This window comes from Anopheles arabiensis, chromosome 3 (assembly GCF_016920715.1).
Source record: "Anopheles arabiensis isolate DONGOLA chromosome 3, AaraD3, whole genome shotgun sequence".
NCBI classification, from domain to species: Eukaryota; Metazoa; Arthropoda; class Insecta; order Diptera; family Culicidae; genus Anopheles; species Anopheles arabiensis.
The window spans coordinates 47,342,598-47,357,748 of NC_053518.1; the positions used below are offsets into that span (position 1 = coordinate 47,342,598).

The window sequence follows — 15,151 nt, forward strand, 5'->3', positions numbered from 1 at the left end:
AATAGTGACAGCGCTTGCTTGGCCAGCGTTTCGTTGCGTTTCATTTTGGATCCTCAATTCTTCCTTACAGATTGTGTTTGTGTGTGTGTATTTTTAGGAAAAAGTACATCCCAACCTCGTCAGCATTTTCATCTGTGGCCAAGAGCGCTGCTTTGTAACTGTCGTTTCGTGGAATCACCGTTCACCCAGTAATGAAGTATAAAAATCGGACACAAAAATGGGACAATCGACTGTGCGGTGTGGAAAGGAATTATCAAGCACCCTAAACTCATCAAACGGCAGAAGTAAAGTGAAAGAAATTTTCTACTACACCCTAAAGGCATCTTCAGGACTTCAGGATCATGCTTCTTGTTTTACATTTTTGCTTTCTATCACCAACATTTACAAGGTTATATGCATTTAGGTATTTATGCAAAATTTTGAAAATTGAAACACTCAACACACATCACCCAGACGAGAAATGGTATCTACGGAAGCAAGAATGTTAAGCCAATATTATGCTCTTGAACAACGGAAATGTACATTTTAACATTAAGTTAAGATTGTATTTTTTTTTACAAAATTTGTAACAGCACCGCAGGTAACACTTCCGCCCTGAGAAAAGCTCAAATTTCCAACTATACAGATCGAATTATCGAACATTGCCTAATAGTAATCCTTGTAAATAATTAAAAACTAGAAGGTTTTTATAAGAGCTATAATGCGAAGAGGCCATAAAAGGCAAATTATTAACATATCATAAAGTAATGTCAATACAAATGTTATTGATAAAAAGAAAAACATTTGCAGAATATTCATAAGTTAGTATGTTAAAATGTTTTGGATGAAAAACGACTTATTCAACTAACAATATATAGCAATAATATGTAGCAAACACTGACGGTACTAAATAAGTAGGTAAGACCGGCATAAACACGTACCTCATATCGCCAAATAAAAGAAGTTGAAGAAGAGTGTCTAAGTTTAGAACACTAGTTCCGAAATTGAACGAAATAAATATACAAATTTGAATAGTAAATAGTGAAATTTATGTAATACTCATACCTTTAAGAATACTTTGTGATACATCGAATCGTATTATGATAAGCAATACTTAGCATGAATAATATTTGTCTTATGAAAGGAGAGAAAAGAAACACACTCTCATATTACAAAAACAAGTCTCTGTAATTGATTTACAGGCAAAGATGATTCTGCCGATGGGCGGAGTGGGATTTCGCCGAGAGCTCCGTCAGCAAGGGACCTCATGAACGACAAGTGGGACATTAATATTGGTATGAGTGACTTGGAAAATTGCAAAGGAAGTACGTAGGGTTGATTGAAACACGCATGTCAATCCAGTTCCCACCATTCACTTGACTGTTTGTTGCGGAAAACTCTCACCGTCTATAGGGGCTCCGTGTTATTTGTGGGTTCTTGCACATATATGTGTCTCGTTTCTCTTAGTTTTACAATTTGCATATGTATATTTGAGGACATATTCATAGATATCTTATGTTTTGGAGTAACAACCTATGCGGACATGTAGAGTGGTACTGGCTTTCCTAGACTTATTAGCACCACGCAATCGAATAGTCAGCCATTGGTAGGAAGTGCCGGTCCAGATGAGAATCGATACCGTCCAGACTTACTGAAGCAGATGTGTCTATCGATTGGACTGCTTGTTTGTACCGTTCTACATAAATATAAATATATTTATAATAATGTGTAATATATAAATATGTGTCTACATATATTTATCATATATACGAAGAGATTACTGAATAAATTGTTTGTTCTATCTTTTTATGTTAAATTTTATCTTGATAATGATCGAGACTTAGTCCCTTTTAATTGACAAATTGAATTTAATAATTAATGAATTAATTAAAGAAATCCTAATTTTTATTTCAATTGGCTCAATGTTCAAAAGTAAGAATACGCTGGATTATTTTAATAAGCTGTGCTATATTTTTCATTTCACTTTTCGTACAAGTTATTTAACATTTTCGCATAAACATATTAATTATCTCTGTGAACTTTAAAAAAAACACCATTGTTAACAAAATAAATCACATTTTTATAATTACATCCCGTTAGCAAAGTTTTATACAATTTTAAACTAAAAGTGTTATAAAGTCCCTCGTAACGTACGCTTACAGCATCCCTTCATCTGTTTGCTACTTCATTACCTAGATCACTCTCGTCACATCTGTCTATCTTTAACGAATCGATTAAATCGAGCAATAATGGCTTTGCCTACAATGCCATATTCCTCATAGTACCTTGAGAGCCCTTCATTTATCCTAGTGACATTTCAGCACATATTGACCTGGCGACGCGGGAGATAGAAGGTAGTGTTGAATTGAGTTGACCAAGCTTTTGATGGATGTTTCAACTAAAAAGGAGTGTTGAAACTGGAAGAATTGATTATCAATAAACTGGTGCTCCTACATACGATGTGCGCTCCAAGCGCAACAGACTTGATACATAAGTCCTGTACCTTTGTAAGCATAGAATCCACGCTCACTTCCGGCACCGAAAGCCGATAACGTGCTGGGGCACGTCGAAAATTCGTCCGATGGTCAAGCTGATTGCATTCGCGATGGACCACCATACCTCTAGCCTAGCACACAACCATTTGGATGGCAACATAGATATTGCAGTAGTTTACAGTATGTGCACCATACGGAAACCAGCTGCACCGAGGTGTTCTATCTGCTCTGCGAGTTAGTCGAGTCTGTTGGCATTCGTTCAATTTTACTGAATCATACATGAACATTAGTTATCGGGAAATGGCAATAAATTTCCCAAAAATTCAATCTATTATCCGAACCCAACAGTACAGACTGGCGATTATACTTCTCCCTCACCCTGTTTCTTTCTCTTTGTCTATATCTATCTCTCCTAGTCTCACTCTTTTTTCCGTCTTTCGATTTTCAATCATACCTCTTGCTTCGGTTCATATCATACCAACCCACAACATGGAGAATGAAGCGTCAGAAAGGATCAACCGATGACCAACTATTGCCCCAGTAGTCTCACAGGATGTTGGATGCTTGAACAGCGTAACAAATAACCAGTCGTACACTCTCATACTCCTTTATTGCTTTTCAACACAAAATTGGACGAGTGCATTGCATTGCCATCGCACACAGGCCCAGGTGAATGGTTCCGTGCAGTATTGAAGTGGCGGTGCAAACAGGACCATGGCCAAAGACTAAACCCGTTCTAAATGGTTCTCCACAAATGATGGTAGAACAAACGGTCAGCATGTTGCCGCGGTACAGAATGGACACACATTTTCTACATTCGTGCCTTTGCAAAAGGCAGTATAATGTCCCGAGTCGACAAGATAAAAGCTATCATCAGAAATCACTAGTTATGGTGAATGCAAGTAAATTTAAGTAAATTAAATTAAATGTGATACGCGAAATAATGTAATTATTCAATAAACAAATACTACTACTACTACTACTAATACTACTACTACTGCTTCTACTTCTACTACTAAAGTGCACTAATGAATACATCTTAATGAATTTTATTCATAAAAGAAATATTTTAAACCTTAAGTTTAATTCATACCATAACTTAACTGTATCCTATTAAACTACAAAATATATTCCGATTTTGCATATATATTTTTTTTATTTGAGAGTTAGACCACATTTAACAAAATAAATAAAAATTTTGGCCAACCTTGCATGGGAAGTCCCTGAGTGTATTCCCCAAAGTCCATGCGTTTTCTGACTCACAAACGTTTGATTTGAAAGTAACGGGGTATTCAATGCGGCTTCCGTTCCAGCAACATCGAACGATTGCAATACACTTCGAAAGGTTGAATGGTTATTCTTTTTTTTGCACTCTCTTTACTTTTACTTCAGCAAACTGTGCCGAAAGGAACAAGCACCAATAACCAAATGGCGAAGATTACTTCAACAATTCTGACTAAACCCAAAGGTCCAGGCTGTGACTGTATAGCTACGAGGGATAGACAAGCTCCAGTAAGCTATGCAGCACTAGTCCCAAATGTGTTGCATCCGTGCCTGTTGGATGTTTTTATTAATGCAGAGTTTTATCGAACGGGGTTTCTGGAATTCCATGTTTTACTACCAATTTCGTGAAACAATCTTCAACGCATCATGCTGTAACGTTTTCGGTACAACATGAGCTTACATCGTTATTATGCAAAGTAGGAATTATTTACATTAAGTAATACTCTTTTAATCCAGCCCATTCAGCAGCAGAAGGATGTTGATAGATTACTGAAAGTAAAGCATTCGCAGTGATGATGCAGAAAAGTTGACCCCACATTTTCATTCTACTCATCCAGTGATGACGAAAACCATTATCTCAGAACAAGTAACTTCCGGGGTACAATTTTACGTAAATTTTTTTTCATAATGCGCACTAAAGGGTTTGTGCGTCAGGCGGTTGATGCTTTTGAATAATTCAAATGATTTTTCAAGCACTATTTAAAGCTCTTGCTCGAAAGTTTTACTAGCGATCAGGTTTTATGTACAGTGGAGCGCCGTTTATCCGTGCTTCTCGGGACTTGACCTCGCCCGGATAAGCGAAAAACACGGATAATGTGTCAAATGATATATTTTATACCAATACCAATGCCTGATTAATTTTTGGAAAATTTTTTTCAAAAATTAAATTTAATGTGTTGACTTTCTTTTCGATACGATGAAATCAAAAAGTAATTTTTAACCTATTACCAAAAATACAGTCGTTGTCGATCATTTTATTCTCAACTTCACAAAAATGTGCATGTGTTTAACGATTTTATTAAGTCTCTTTATCAATTATTCATTTATTTGAGCCTATTTGTCATAACTTGTATGTTATAGTATACTTACTTACTTACTTATCAGGAGTTACAACCGCTTTGCGGTCTGTCTCAGGAGTGCTCGAAACCGCTCACGGTTACAGTACACAATCAACCGTTTACAAGTATTAATTCATGTGTGTACTTAGTGCCGGTCTCATTGTACAGTCGTCAACTCGTACGACTTAACAACATGTCCGGTATGAGTTCAAGCCCCAAATAGACCGTGCCGCCATACGTGGGACTGATTATCTTGCTATGGGGGGTAATCAAAAAAGTAACTGAAAGCCAACCCCTCAAGTGGTACAGGCAGGCCTTGACCGACAACGTATGTTGAGCCAAAAAAGAAGAAGAAGTGTACTTAGTAGATTGCACTGAAGGTATTGTAATTTATTTAATAGTTATTAATAATTATTTATTTGATAAATATTTAATAATTAAAATAAAACTGAGGATTTTGGAACTCATAGTATCAGAAGCTACTCATTGTAATAGATTGTCAGAACGTTATGTCTAATGTGCAAAAGTAGATGCCTTATAGATAAAACTGAATAATTGAATACAGCAATTTGACGACATTTACTGTAAGATTCATAGCTGGTAGTGTGTCAGAAGGTAATAATATTAATAATTCAAAGTTTTTATCTTTACCGACTATTTAAACTTTATATTAATTAAGAGCTTCTAGAATGTGCCCATCAATGCACATATGCAATCCAATGTTACAGACAAAACAATTTTTTTAAATGTTCGTTTATTAGAGGACAATAATCGCTTGCGAAGCGCCTGCTATATTGTCTACATAATGCCTTTATCGACTGGTGGCTTACGCGAGGAACAATAGAAGCCACTTTAATAAATTTAAACAACCTCGCAGCTATCCCGGTATCGCGAAGCACAGCAATCACGAGCACATTGCCGGGTATGGATTGAATTGAATCAAATGGTTTCACCCGAAATGGGCCCAGTTATCGTCAACTGTCAACAGGAACCGGAGCAATGCCGCATGATTCGAAATTTTTGTCGAGCACTAGAATTTTCCCCCGCGGCAACAGGGGAGCGCTTAATTCGTGTGGGTCAATTTTTGGCTAGACTTGGTAGCGTTTGTGACTGGACCTAGCCAAACGAGCAACGGTGTTCGTTGGGGGGTTTTAACCGGATTTTCAGTTCGTTATCAATCCTACCGTGTTATTGCACAGAATAACCACCATTGTCACACACACACATACACACACATGCACACACGCACATGTTCAAGTGCATCCTTTGACGTTCGTTTCGGTTGGCGTTGCCAAATAGTTGAACACAACAATCCCAATCCCTTCCGGTTCCGGTTACAGACGAATGACGGTGGTTTTGGGAGCGTAGCGGATACCGGTGCCTCGAGCGCGAGCCTTAGCCTGGCATCACACAAACACAACATAATCTCAACACACCCGGAAGAGCAATCCTGTTTGTGGCTTACTCCGACGATACCACGTTCTTGCTCTCGGCCATCGCCCATTAGCAGACAACGTGATAGGTCATGGCGAGGGTCTCGGATTACCCCCACGGTATGATGACGTGAAGTATAGTGGCTGGTAGAGTCCATGCACGGGATTGTCGGTACAAAATGGACTATGCACAAAATGTTTCCCAACTTTTTGTTAGAAAAAAGGCTTAAATTCCCAAAAACTTAACCGAATACCAAAGTGAAGAGTTGAACGCTTTTCAGCTGCACGAGAACATTCTCAGTCTGCTATGCGAACGCTGGGTGGGAATTCGTCGGCCCACTAGTACATTCGCATTGTGTACCAACATTTCCAAACCATCCTTTATTTTTTGCTTTCTTTCTGTTCTCTCCCTTACCATTTGGCAATGCACGCGAAAGCTTGAGCAACAAATATCGCCACTCATCTTTGTGAATAAATAAAACAATAGCCGGTTGTTTATCCCGGTGCAAATTGCAGTCCAGTTATCCGCCAAATAAATCGACGAAATGGGAATGAAGCTCACTAGCACCCTTTCTTTGTTCTTTCTCGCAAAATCACCCTCGCCGTAAACCACTTTTGGAGGGTTATTTTTTCATTTTCAGCTATTTTCGATATGGCCATTTGAACTACGATCACATTTAAAGTCTGTGTTATAAAATGTGTAAGCAGCAAGCAACACCTTCCGTTTAAAAACCATGTAACCACGGTTTTTTTTACCGAGTAGAAAGCTATAAAAGTGAATAATAAGCTATAGTTATTTTAATTGTTAATCGACTAGCAGGGATAACTTTATTTTTTCCTCAACTACAGTTACGTTGAGTGTCAATAGAACAAATAAAAACAACGAATAGCTTGAAAGGTGACACAATCGAGAATTTGACTGAATTCTAACATCACAAAATATTAACTGATGCATAAAATGGCAAATTTTGTCAACTGCCTCAAGTAATCATTCGCCACAACTAATTCGCTTAAAGATAATAATATTTGAAAATTTAAGTAAAGATGCTTTCATGGGCAGTAGGACGAGAAAATTTAATAGACATTTGGGATTTTTTGACTACCATTTAACCAAGGAAACATGAAAGATGAAATAAAATACTAGGTATTAAATTTATGATAAGGTAATTTTTGTAAAGCAGTAACATATATATAGTTCTTCTTCTTCTTTTGGCTCAACAACCGATGTCGGTCAAGGCCTGCCTGTACCCCACTTGTGGGCTTGGCTTTCAGTGACTAATTGATTCCCCCCCATAGCAGGATAGTCAGTCCAACGTATGGCGGCGCGGTCTATTTGGGGATTGAACCCATGACGGGCATGTTGTTAAGTCGTACGAGTTGACGACTGTACTACGAGACCGATATATAGTTATTTCAACAGTTAAAAATATAATAATAGGCTATGTACGAGCATCGGCGTATCAATATTGAACCTTCTAAAAAAGATCTAGTATTTCACGTTGTGAAACATGTTAGATTATTTAAACCATTTAAACCATTACTATAACAAACGGACTGAAATACGCAATCATATTCTTTAGTCAAGGAAAAGGGATTTTACTGTAAATCTTTAATTGTTTATTAGTGTTGGTATGCATTATCAAAAATCTAAACATCTGTTTTTTTAAATATTTCTATTGAATCTGATAGAATTTTACTGTAGCGGTTGTAGCGCCGGATAAATAAGTAGGAATAAAGCTATAGGATAACAATTTAAATTTATAAAAAACAGAAACAACACAACGATAATGAAACAGCACATAGATAATGATGGTGACATTATCACATAACTTACAGTATACAGGATAGAATTTCGTTTAGATTTATGTGGTGGTAGCGTTTTTAAACGTTTTAACAGTCACTAGTTTTATAATCTGGCCATTATAACTGTAGAAAAAATTCGATTATTACACTTAACCATTACCGATGTTATGCATATACGTCCAAGCATCTGTTCTTCAGCTCGAAATCGTATTTTGTTAACATTAACTTTAATAAAAACCTCTTCTGTCATCCCAAATAAACGTCTTCCAACCTAAACTCAAATCCGCTACTTTGGACCCTTTTTGCTGCCATTGTACACTCTAGCGGAAAAGCGTTTGAGTGTAGCGCTCGCTAGTGGCAGGAAGAAGGGGAAAAGACGTGCCTACAAGCGTTATATACCTACAATACGTACGAGCATGCGAGTTAACGTATATGAATCATAAATAATGCAATACATTGCTGAAATAAACTAAACATTATTCATGTTTAAAAGCACCTCGTGAAAAGAAGGCTGAGCGTACTTCGCTTGGCCTAGTACCTTTTGCCACTTCACAAACCGTGTCCCCCAAGGGCTCGGTGAGTTGCAGGAAAACTCTTTCCAGTGCTTTCCCGTGCACGATGACTAGCGGGCTGCCTGGTGGTGTGGTTGAGCTTTTCGATTTTGAAAGCACACGAACACAATGCCATCGCCCCCGTGTGCGGTGTATGTACAGGCCGGGTGGAGACGCAAAAATTCACACACCATGAATAACATTCACACTGTACCGATTGCTAAGTAGAATTATGATTATGTCGTGGGACTTGGTATGAAATAAATATTGTGAGAAGGTTTGGAAGGAAATCTGTTTTGTTGAATTCCTTTTTCAACACATTTGTCTACAATTCTGAAAAAAAAAACCCCAAACAAACCACTGGAGCATTTTATTTGGCGGTGAAAGTGCACAAGTGAATCAATATTTCTAATTTACAACCATTCATTTCCAGTGTTTATTTGAAAAGAAGATATTCGTCTATTTGGATGCATACAAAAACTGTAAAATAATAGATAAATTATGTATGATAATATTCACTTCATTCCATTGTCTGCTACTTAACCGAACGATACTAATTTAGTTGCGTGGGGCTATGTAGCACCGTTACAAATAACCATAAGCTTTTGCAGACTAAAATAGTTACAGTAAAATGTGCGAGGTAACACCTTGTCTCTTATCACTAAACCTTGTAGAGCCTTCTACTCAAAAACAAAGCGTTTTCCCACCCATAACAGATTTTAAAATATAACATATTCGTTGTAATCCCATTCGAATTGCCTATATTGTCTATTATTTTAAATAAAATTAATACACAATAGGTAGTGTGTTTCTATACGTGATTTGTTCAGTATTTTCAAACGATAAAGTTATAATTCAAACCAATATATTTATGCAACACGGTTAGTAGCTCAAGGTAGTATGACCGTACAAATGAAATAAATAAATCGCTGCGGTAAGCTACATTAACCGATGCATAAGACGCTAGTTGAAGTAGAAACCAAATTAAGGCAAAAAACACTTCTTTGATGTCGTTGGTAGCACTTCAAAGGACCCCGTGGAATGCTACAGTGTCGAAGTGCACGGGAATACTCAAAGGAACTGCACCCAGAACGCAATGTTGCGATAGCTTCAATAGAGTTGTAGTTGCAATAGCAATAGAGGGTGTATTATATCGATTGCACTCTGTAACACACCATTGCAATCTGCGCTGCGAAAGTGGTTATTTTTTAATAGTCCTCATTTCAATCGAACATTCTACGTCGGTTTTCTTGTTGCACTAGTGCTAGCAAAAACCAAATCACTTTATATAAACGTTAAAAAAATTAAAAATTAATTTCTATTCATAAAAATCAAATAAGTGGCTTACTTCGTCGTTATTACCCCGTCATATCAACTGACTACTACTGAATATATGGTTCAATTGCTTTCCATGTTCCAATACAAACATCACATTTATCGCTATTACTATACCTTATAATAATTCCCCTAAGGGATTATGACGATCGCACTTGATGTTTTTTTTTTGTTGCTGTTGTTGTGAAAATCGTAATCCATTCGCGTACAATTGAAGCGCGCTGAAATTTACATACAATATCACCCCCTAGGGCCAGATTCGTTTCAATGATAAATGACATTTACCTTTCACTTGTTGCTGATGTTCTTTTTCTTCCTATCCTGCGTATCCCAACCGGTTCGATCCGCGCTAACGTTTGTTGTGGCGATTATTGAGGAAGGATTCACTGTTTCGCGGCACACTTCACACACTCGATTATCGCAAGCGACATCCTGAGACTACGGAAACAAACTCATCAACATCAACATAAAGCACTCGCACACCACACACGTACGGCAGAAACAACATTTGCACTTCGGTAACTGACTGTGGAACAACACCAATCACCAATACACTTCACCACTAACTCGATGCAAATGAAAACATAACCAATTAATATTGATAACTGTGCGGCAAATGCCGCTTCGAAACCTAATGCTTTACACCCATTAAGTGATGAGTAATCACTGTAACAAAGTAAAATAAGAAGATAAAACGAGGGCAAAACTATTTGAAAAAAAAAAATAAATATTGCAAATTAAACCTTTCTCTCGCAAACACTAAATACACTACACTCAGAAAGGTGCAACGCCCGATGCGTTCTGTAGCAGCAAATAGTAATTTTTAACAACTAGCACCATTTGCGCCGACACATAACCTCTGTTGGGTAACCACGCTCCGACGGGATTTACTGCTCGTGCTCAGGACGATATCACTGTCAGTCGTTAGAACGGGACTACAAGATGATGGCATCGATCGATCGATAGCAGACGCATTGGCCGTAGATTACCGACTCAACGACCGACAGACATGCTAGACTCGACCCAGATCGACTTTTACTGTGCACTGCCGTTTATCAGCTGTTGTTCTCGGCACTGGATTTATATAATATAAAACAGTTGCTCCGGAGAGCCCCTGGTTGGCTAGTTCACATCAATCAACATAATGCTGTGGCATGCACATCTATTTTCTGCTTCGTCAAGCTCTTATTTTACACTACCTAAAATAGATCACACAAAAAATAACAACACTTTATTGTAGCAGCTTCTGTTGGAATACACTACGCTCAGAGCAATTGTGCAATCCTTCCGACAGCCATTCAATGACTGAGGAAAGCTGCCATCGTGCAAGATAGATCGTGCAAAAAGGACATCCTTCGTCGGAGAATTCCGGAGAATTTTACGAGAGAACTAGTTTTTGCGAGAATCGTGAGAGCTGGGAAATTCCGTACACTGAAGGAAAAATATGATAGAGAAAATACGCTCGGCAATGTAAATAGCATACAGTGGGGATGCGTACCCCAGTGTTGTTGATAGAAAGCCACGTGGCTTTTAAGAATGTATTGGTAGAAGGAAACCTATACATTATCACGAGCAATTTTATTTCACAAAGAACTGTACCGTGTGTATTAGATGACTATCCAAATGTGAATGATGCTGGGATGTTACAACCTTGTTTTAGGATTTTCACTGCAAAATTACATTTATAAATTGCTAAAATTACTATGAAAGGTTATGTTACAGTAAAGTAACGTGAGGCTATTAATATAATCCAACCATATAATCACTTTGAACGAATGTTGAATATTCCCTTCAGTCAAACGATTATTAAGTATTATATTGAAAAAGATAGAAATTCTTTTTGACCAACAGTCTCATTTTTTCCGTCAGCGCGAAGCCGTGGTATTATTTTGACAATTAAATTGCCGAAACCCAATGTATCTTTGAGGTTTCTTGATTGATGTCGAGGTGTCCTGATTCTCCGTTACTAAATTGTAGTAATAATTTATTCGTTTTAATTACGTTGAATACGTTACATTATTTGTATTAACAAGATACTTATTTTTCTAATTTAGTTATAACCTACTACTTCCACATTGCTCATGTAATAATGCATCGTTGGATGCCATCGTTCAAGATATTTGTTAACGTATTGTCCAGATGCTCAATTCACCTCTTAAACTTCTAAACTACCTATTAAACTAAAGACCTTATTCTTAGACTTCTTTCGCCACTTCTACATCAAGCCTTTCAGGCCGGACATTACGGGGTAGCGACTAGAGCTAGACTTCCAGTACATTGTTGCCTTTCTTCAATTAATGTATTTTCAAATCTAAATATCACATCGGTCAAATAACTTCACCCTGTGCTCGATAAAGCAGGAAAATTTAAGAATAACCAAATCCTTCAACACAGGTGCTTAAATTGTATTCATCACCAGTTTACAGATCCGTAATTTCACTGATATTGCAAAGCTGTACCCAGTATAACTGGTGTTTTCGACATTATTTCACTGATTATGCCGGCAAATGATGCAGATATTTAAAAAATACAAACCACAGTGTCTACCACATTGTGATAGACCAAATTTAAATTAATAATCATACAACCATAGAAACCGCAGGGCTCATGTTTACTTCATAGCAGGTGTACTGTAAGGAATGATCGACGACCCGTTTTTAGTCAACAATATATGTGTTATCGTTTTTCGCATAACATTCATGAATCGTCAAATTTATAAAGAAGCTCTCACGAACAATATGTACTGCAGTAACACACCATTCAATGCTATGAATCGTAGATTTAGTCAGTATTTGGCTACCAGCTTGACTTCATCGTATAACACAATTTGAATAATCCCACATATATCCATTACAGATTCGTATATTCAAATGAGACGTGTTTCTATCAAGACTTAAACATAACATATTTTATTAAACCGATTTTCAATGGATGGAATAACAATAAACTATAAACAATAGATCTGTATATGTAGGCAACCAACCAACTTGCTGAAAGGAAATATTCTCTTGCATAAAACGGATGAAACATCAACATAATCGTTTTTCATTTGAATTTTATCGTGACGCAATGTGATATTATATCGCTCTGGAATGGGATGGGATCTGAAGCCCTCCGAGGGATAACACAGGCTCTCCCATCCAACTCCTATTGCGACACGTCCTCGTCGTGCAGAGTGGTAACATGTGCCTCCATATATCCTAGCTTGGGTACACGGGCTAGATCCAACCCCTTGGGCGGATGGTGGCATATGGCGAACCAGGAGGGGGTGGGTATCCCGGGAAACTGGTGCCTGAACGTCGGGGGGCAACCCGACGCAAAATAAAACGGCCACGTGGGCGCAGGGCCAGTCACCCAGTCTCACGTAACAACTGACTACAGAAAGCATCAGAAGGATACGAAACGGACTTAACGATACCGACCCAACGCAATGCCCCCGGACAACGATAAAAATGGGCTCATGGAACGTACGCACTCTTAGAAAAGCCGGAGCCTTGAAACAACTTGATGACGCCCTAGCCACACTGAGCATGGACCTCGTAGCTCTACAAGAGATTCGGTGGCTAGGGAACGGTGTGCACAACAGGCGTGGTAAGCAATGCTACGACATTTACTACAGCTGCCACGACCGCCACCACGTGCTCGGAACGGGGTTCGCCGTAGGTCCCCGGCTGAAATCCGTAATCATAGATTTCAAGGCTATAAACGATAGGCTATGCACCCTGCGCATGCGAGGCAAATTTTTTAATATAAGCCTCATAAACGTTCACGCCCCTACCGAAGATAAAGAGGAAGAGGAGAAGGACCTTTTTTACGGCCGCCTCGCTAGAACTATAGATGCGTGCCCCAGGCATGACCTCAAAATCATCCTGGGGGACTTCAACGCAAAAGTCGGTAGGGAGCCAATGTACCGCCAATACACTGGCTGTCACAGTCTGCATGAGCACAGTAACGATAATGGTAGTAGATTGGTCCAGTTCGCCGCAGCGAACAATCTGGTTGTAGGATGTACCAAATTTGCACGGAGGGACATCCACAAAATGACGTGGGCGCACCCGGATGGCGAATCCTTCAACCAGATCGACCACGTGTTAATAAGCCGCCGACGACAGTCGAGCCTGTTAAACGTCAGAACTCATCGAGGAGGCAATATCGATTCCGATCACTACTTGGTTGGCTTAGTGATACGTTGTAGAATCGCCCGCCCCCGCGCCAATGGGGGCGGAGAAAACACGCAGCCTCGGCTCAACACGGACTCTCTAAGGGACATTACTGTCCAACAGGAATTCAAAGCCGCTTTAGACGAGTCTCTACTACCAGAAAACAGATATGAAACTACGAGCGAGAGGTGGAACGCTCTAAAAACAAAAATAATAAACTGTGCAAGAAATATACTCCCACCACGTCGTGGCAACACCAAATCTGGCTGGTTCGACGATGAATGCAGACTAGTGACCGAACGTAAGAATACTGCATACCGAGCAATGCAGCAACGGCATAGAACGCGGGCATGCGCAGAGGAATATTCACGGCTCAGACGCGAAGAGAAACGAGTTCACCGCTCCAAGAAGCATGCTTTGGAAGATCAAAACATGCGGGAACTCGAGCAAACCAGAGAGGCGTACGGACCGACACGAAAGTTTTACCAAGCGATAGCAGGTCACCAAAACAACGTTGTACCTAAGGCGACCTGCTGTCGCAACAAGGATGGAGATCTGGTTAGTAACCAGCCAGAGGTTCTCTCGCGGTGGGCTCAGTACTTTGATGAATTACTCAACGACCAGTTTAACGAACAGCTAGAAGCGCCACTAGCAGATAGTGTCATGCTACTGCCACCTAGCATAGAAGAAAAAGGCTTTCGTGTAAAGGCTATCCGTCGGCTGAAAAATAACAAGGCACCCGGAACCGACGGAATTGCAGCCGAACTGGTCAGGAATGGAGGTGCACGACTAGAAAACGAGATTCATCAAATTGTTACTGAGGTGTGGGATAGCGAATCGATGCCTTGTGATTGGAATCTCGGCATCATCTACCCCGTATACAAGAAGGGAGACAGGTTGGACTGCAACAACTACAGGGGTATTACGGTGTTGAATACCGCCTATAAAATATTCTCCCTGATCCTTCAGGATCGCCTTGTCCCGCACGTCGAAGAGATAGTAGGAAACTATCAAAGAGGATTCCGAAACGGAAAATCAACCACTGATCAGATC

The 15,151-nt window shown here is 39.1% G+C and overlaps 1 protein-coding gene across 4 annotated transcripts in view; it reads right to left on the bottom strand.

Annotated features, from left to right (window-relative positions):
• The window catches only part of LOC120902030 (tyrosine-protein phosphatase Lar), a 239,669-nt gene extending 228,434 nt beyond the window's left edge, over positions 1-11,235 (bottom strand). The window contains exons 1-2 of one of the 4 annotated variants that reach the window (XM_040310497.1): positions 11,138-11,235; positions 10,224-10,376 (exon numbers count right to left, since the gene is read on the bottom strand). The gene's annotated coding sequence lies outside the window, so the exon portion shown is untranslated. Of the gene's footprint in view, positions 1-10,223; positions 10,605-11,137 lie in introns of all 4 variants that reach the window. The other 3 variants (XM_040310494.1, XM_040310495.1, XM_040310493.1) reach the window with 3 other exon arrangements.
• Between the last annotated feature and the right edge of the window lie 3,916 nt (positions 11,236-15,151).